The sequence below is a fragment of the Poecilia latipinna genome, unplaced genomic scaffold (assembly GCF_001443285.1).
Source record: "Poecilia latipinna isolate Pla-1442-1.1 unplaced genomic scaffold, P_latipinna-1.0 Scaffold937, whole genome shotgun sequence".
Lineage (NCBI taxonomy): Eukaryota > Metazoa > Chordata > Actinopteri > Cyprinodontiformes > Poeciliidae > Poecilia > Poecilia latipinna.
The window spans coordinates 228,070-234,423 of NW_015113553.1; the positions used below are offsets into that span (position 1 = coordinate 228,070).

A 6,354-nucleotide genomic window follows, 5' to 3' on the forward strand; every position below is an offset into this window, starting at 1 on the left:
GAACATGCAAGAAATGGCATGAGGTCACAGGTACTACAAACATAAACAGTACTTATAAGCTCAATGTAAATTATATTTTTTAATTTGAGTACAATGCCTGCCAGACATTGCAGTTTTAAAATGTTTTAATTTGTAAAAAAATAAATAAATAAATAAATTGCTTACTTTTCCTGTGAGCTGACATGAGATCACAGATTCAACACGGTATATTGAGGACTTGCAAACAGGACACAGACAAAGCAGATACAAAGAAAATAGCAAAAGTATTCACCTCCTTTAGGTTTTTTTATTCACATTTTGTCATCTCACAGCTACAACTTGTTTAGGGAAATCAGAGTAAAGGGGGCTGAAGACAAATGCACGGCCACAACTCGTGCTGGTTTGACATATTAGGCGTGTGGTTGCAAGGTACTAAAATGTGAAAACAAAACAAAACAAAAAAAAAACTTAAGTGGGAGTAAATACTTCTTCAAAGCAGTGTAGCTATTATAAGTCATCTTGTGACTTACAAACTCTAGGAATAAATTCAACCAAGAGGGTGTTTTAAATAAAACTTTTTAATTATGTTATCCAGTGACATGCCAGAGCACCAACCCTCGTGTCTTGTCTAAGTGTTATGATTTTTTTTTACTTCGTAGCAAAGCCTGCAAGAACACTAGAACGCTACAAAACCCTTTGGCAAATTGACACCGCACTTGAGAGTGACGCTGGAATATATTTGGACGTCCTGCACGTCAATCAAAATTTCGCGGCATCCTATTGGTCCTCCCTCACGATATTATCGTTCCATCTTGCGGTCGCGTACTCTGTTGTCCTCATCCGCGAGTTGACGTAGATCCCCTAAATTTGTGGCTGGGCCATTTTGTGTCTCGCTCACGATTTTAGAGCCTTGACATTTTACGGCGCGTCTGTTAAACGCTGCGCATAAACGTAAACTGTCAAAAGCCGCCTGATTTGGATTCTTCTCCTTATTTGAAACCTGACACCGCTGATGTTTCAGCGCCCATGTCCTCCCGTAGGTTGTGCGCTGCGGAGTGATATTCCATTGGAACCGACAATGTGGAGGCTGTGAAAATGTCTACTTGGGAAAAGAAATGATTGCAGTTTCTCCAAGTGAAAGGAAACAGAGTACCGCAAGAGTTATGGTCCGCGTTAAAGACGCGAGGTCGGCTTCATAGCGAAGACAAACAACGAGGCGAGACAACAAAGGAGCGTTTTATATTGTCTTTCCTGCGCTTCATCAAGCCCACGGACCGGGACCACAGGAGAAGGATTCTATCCCTAACTTTGTTTTTCCTCTCTTATATATTGCCGTATCACTACTCGCTGCTGGATGCTACACTGCTGACTCCAGGTAAATGTGAACGTATTCAAAACAAGCTCATTCATGCGAAGCTGGAGTTGTATTGTTACGTTGATTTCTGGGTAATAACTAAGTTTTAAGCGCAGCGATTAAGTTGTTGGAGGGCTACAGCCGGGGAAAAGAAAAGCGGGGTGTTGGATTTTCCTCCCTTCTTTCGGTCTCACCGAGGTCCACTGTGTGGTTACACAGCATTTAGCAGTCCTGGGTGTGATGGAAAACACTTCTTTGTTCATTTCTGTAAGCTATAATGTTATTAGCATATTACCGGAGTGAGTTAGCTCCCCTGGGGTCTCGGCACTTATATGTGGGTTTGCGTTTGATCGCAAGCCGTTGACTTCTTTTTATATCACTCATGTTGCGTTTATGACCAACGCGAGCCTGTTTTACGTTCAGTTACGTTTAATATTCAATTGTGCCCAAAATCGCTGTTAAATAAGCGCATAGTGTAAAAATAACAGCAGAAAATAACTTGGGTATTTTCCCCTTCTCTTCCACCCAGCCTTCTACCGTTATAACCGTCGCTTGCAGCTCTTAATGCAGTACTTTGTAATTCCCACACACTTGTAAACTAGCTACAGTAAAATATAATTGTAATAATAAAAAGTGAAGTGGTTTATTACAATCGATTAATATTCATTAAACTTTTTGTGGACTCAGTCTTTGTGCTCATCTCGATGTGAGAGGGCAGGCAACAGGTTTTTTTTTTTTTTTTTTCCCCTCAGATCCTTTTAAACGTCCCGCAGCATTTCCAGGCCCGTAGGTGAAGACATTTAAACTCCGGTGAACACTGAACAGCCTGGATCCGTGTTTTCTGACGCCAGCCAGGAGCTCTTGTTTTCTGCAGCTATTTCTGCCATGTAACTTTCCCCCAAACGCCGCTGGCCAAAAGGTGGGGGTGCTCAAGACAAGCGTAATGCAACTTCCATTTGTTAGGAGGGGCTAAGCACTTATCCCCCATTTTGACCTCGGCTTGCTGAGAGACAGAAATTGCTAGATTATGTGCTGTCAGCGTATTGTTCTTTGGTCGCATTCCGCGCATGCACCCCTATTTACAGCCTCTTGGTCGTTACACCGCTGCAGTGTTTATTCATTTTAGACATGCTAATGCAGAGAAAGCAGAGCAGTTACTATACAATGATGACGTTAAGTAGAAGAAAGGGCGAGTGCATAAAATCTCACCCTTTCTCCACAACTTATTAATATTCATCACATCACTTCTTGTTTATCTCCTCCCAAATCCCTCTCTATAATTTGCAACATAAATTGGTTTGTAACCCCAATGACATGCCAAGAGACACAAGTATTTACATACATAATAAGAGCAAGAAATATAGATATTTTGTGTTGTTTTTTTGTTGGCTGTAAATGTATCACTGCAAATGGCCAGAAAAAGTCGTTCAATATCAGATAGGCCACTTCATTACAATAGTTGTATTTGGCACTGTAACCACTCTGCTACCCGTTAGACAATTACTGAATTAAATAATATTGAAGAGCTCATCGAATCAATAGTGGCAAAATAGTTCATAGATCAAAAATAACAATCCTTACTGTGATATATATATATATATATATATGGTTGTCACACTGAGCCTGATTTAGATGCCACTCAAGCAAAGCCTTGAACTCTGATATATATTTCTCTTTTGGGGGGGGAGAGAGGAGGTCAGTAACTAAATACTGACCACCTCCTAATTTAAAGAATCTCCATTCGGTGTGGGATAATCCTGTCCAGATTTTAAAAGTCTTGATTTTGTACACATTTTTTGGAACAGCCAAAAAGCAATAAAAGAGGAGGAAAACTTCTGCATCATGTCATTTCATGATTTCTGAAGCATGCAGCTCCCTAAACCTCACTAGTTAAATATTTTGTTATTTGTTCACAATTGTCCCGGATATTGTTAAACAAAACTGATTGATAAATAATAATAATAATCATTATAATAAATTCATTTGGGGACAGAATGGAGGTTTGTAGGAAGCCTATATGCTGTTCCCTTGTGATTATTTTATTTTAAAACGCAGCTCGTCGGCAAGGCCATAAAAATAAATGAGTTATTCAGGTGGTATTTTTGGAGTCACATCAGTTACGTCTGGAAAGCACAGGAAGTTTAATAGGTCACAAATCTCTAACCATAATGCGATGATTGTTGTAGCATTCTGCTTTTTCTCTTCCACTCTTTTAGCTAGACAGCTTACAATGAAAGAGTTGCGCCTAACAATCTAAAAGAGAACTTAACTAGGACACTTCATTACATTATTGATTTTTTTTTTTTACATAATGTACATGTACAAATGTACAAATTTTGTAATATATTTCAGGAAAAGCCACTGAACCAAAGCGATCATGTTTCTCAAATGGTCAAAAGCTCCAATGCAACAATAAACTCAAAACTCTTCATTAGTTAAAACAATTAAGTTCATATTTAATAACTGGTTATGACCTAAGAGAACATCAAAACCCTCTTCTTCTTTTTTTCAAACCAAATCCATAATTGTAGTTTTAAAAGACGTCTTTTTTTCTTTTAGTCACATGGAACATTTGTGTTGATGTTGGCTGGCCATAAATTGCCACTTTAGGATTCCAGCATGCTGTGTTATCACTCTGTAGACTTCAGTGCACAGAGATGCTAAAAACACAGTTGGGTTTTGATGTGGAGTCAGCACCCAAGTCCAGGGGCTGACTAAAAACCAAATGCAGCGTGGCCTGTGGCTGAACCATGGTTTGATGTGGGCTACTTTTAGAACTGCTTTTACTTTTCTCACTACCTGATCAGAACTCTGACTAAATTGTCGGATGTGAGGGTATAAAGATAGTTCAGTTTAAAGCGGGGATGCAGATATTGGTTAGTTGATTAGTCCGGTATTTGATTGTTTTAGTCCTGAAATAATCAGATAAGATATTTATGATTTCTTATGAAAACAAAACGCCCTTAAACAAACTATGCACAGTGTCCTTTTGTACGTTTAATATGAATATATGTTTTTTTTTTATTATTAAACAGACATAAAGCTAAGATCATTCAAGTAAATAAATTCATATGTTTTTTCTGCCACAAAAAAAATAATTAATTTTTTTGAAATAATTCAAAGATTTATTTGATTTATAAATCTTTGATTTATAAATCAAAGATTTATAAATTTAGTGACTAAAACCAAATCTTATTAACATACATAAATTATTCTGATGGACGAAAGGCCGTGTGAAGCAATACAAACTTTATCCACTCATTTATTAATCATCTTCAGAGGGATTGACTTGTGAGAACTTATTTTTTGTATCTTTTTTTTAACCACAATTAAAAGCTTTCTCATTCATTAAGTAGTTGTGTTTTTTTTTCTTCCTTAATGTATTTGTGTAAAAGTCAGTTAGCGTAGCAGACCAACTCACATATGGAAATAGCTGTATAAATGGAATTGCTTGTGCGTCAGTTCTTATTTTCTGAGCAGAGACATGGCAACGATTAATCTGTCTTTACTGACATTGTTGTTGTTTGGGGCTGGCCTCACACGTTTGTTTTTAGCCGAGTTTGAAACCAGTTGCTTTAAATGAACTGAATGATTTCTTTTTTTTTTTTTTTTGGCGATCCACCTTTAGCATTTCCAGCTGCGCGGCACAGGGAGAATTCGATCCTCTTTGGGAATTAGTGATAGCAAATAATCGGGCGTTGTTCATCTTTCTTCTAACGAAGCTCGATTTTAACATTCCATGTAAAGATTAAACGACATTTGCTGTTGTCAGCATGGCTGATGTTTTGAAGGAGGAATGCAGCGTTTACACAGCTCTCTACACTAAAATACACAGTGCAGAAAACGGTAATCTTAATCAATGCATTTAATGTAATCAGTATCGAGTTACTGACGCAAAATGACGTCGTGTTGTTTGTGCTTGTCCTTGTAGTCTGTAGCTGAGACTGTAAAGGCCCAGTGAACAGCATCAGAGAATGGCTACAGTGGAAAACGACAAGGAGCTGAGCGACTTGCTGGATTTTAGTGCGGTAAGGCCCCTGCTAAGCCTCATTGTTGCCTTCGTAATCCATTTCATTTTAACAATAAGCACCAAACCTGGTGACGAGTACCTCGAAATGGGAATGAATGAGATTCATTCTCAATGAGGAAGAAATGTGTTTAAGCAGCCATGCTTTTTTTTTTTTTTTATATATATAAAGCTCTGTTTGTCTTGGCTCAACTTATTTATTTATTGTTTTGTCACAAATCATAGCTGAAAGACTCGGGTTGCCCTGTGTTTATTGCAGTTGTTCGCAAAAGCACGTAGGACAGTTTGGATTACGCTCTGATCAACGTTTGCATAAACGTCGAGGGAACATTCAAATGTTTTATTGCCTTGCCGTGGTTTTTACAGATTTATTGCTCTCCTTTCAGATGTTTGAACCTCCAGTTTCGAATGGAAAGAATGGGCCGACTACTCTCGCCAGCAGCCAGTTTGGAGGTCCCGGTAAGAGATAATACACAAAAGAGACGGTTTGTTTGCCTTTCCTTCACCTGTAGTCAGTGGCCGTATTGCTTGGTAATGCTTCTGTGACTTTCTAAAAATAAATCTATTAGAGCCCATCTCCAGTCTCACTACCTCATTTTTACTCTCTTGCTTTCTTTCCAGTTGTAATAGAATAATACATGGTTCCCGTTTCCTTGTTTTAGTTTTCATAAATTGAGAATTCATCATCAGATGCACAAATCCAACCCTCATATTAGCGTTTAAAGCATGCATGCAACGTCAATGTTGTCAAATAATAACCAGGACACTCCAAAAATCGGATGGTGGTGCTTTTGTATGTCTGCTGGAGTTTTATATGCCGACCCCAGGCGCCGTTTCCCTGCTCTACCAGACCCAATAGTCGCAGACAAAACAAAGTTCTCTGCTACCATTGTGTTTTTTGGAGGTGCATTAAGTCTTTCAACAAGCATCAGAGAGCAACGCGATATTCAAGGGGAAGATCAAAGACGACACGTTCGGTTGCTGGGTGGGGTTA

General features: G+C 38.6%; 1 long non-coding RNA gene across 1 annotated transcript; it reads left to right on the forward strand.

The window, feature by feature from the left end:
* Positions 1-814: 814 nt before the first annotated feature.
* Positions 815-5,849, forward strand: LOC106957787 (uncharacterized). The gene is made up of 3 exons (XR_001427029.1): positions 815-1,354; positions 5,265-5,361; positions 5,747-5,849. It is a non-coding gene; the product is annotated as an uncharacterized LOC106957787 (long non-coding RNA).
* Positions 5,850-6,354: the final 505 nt, after the last annotated feature.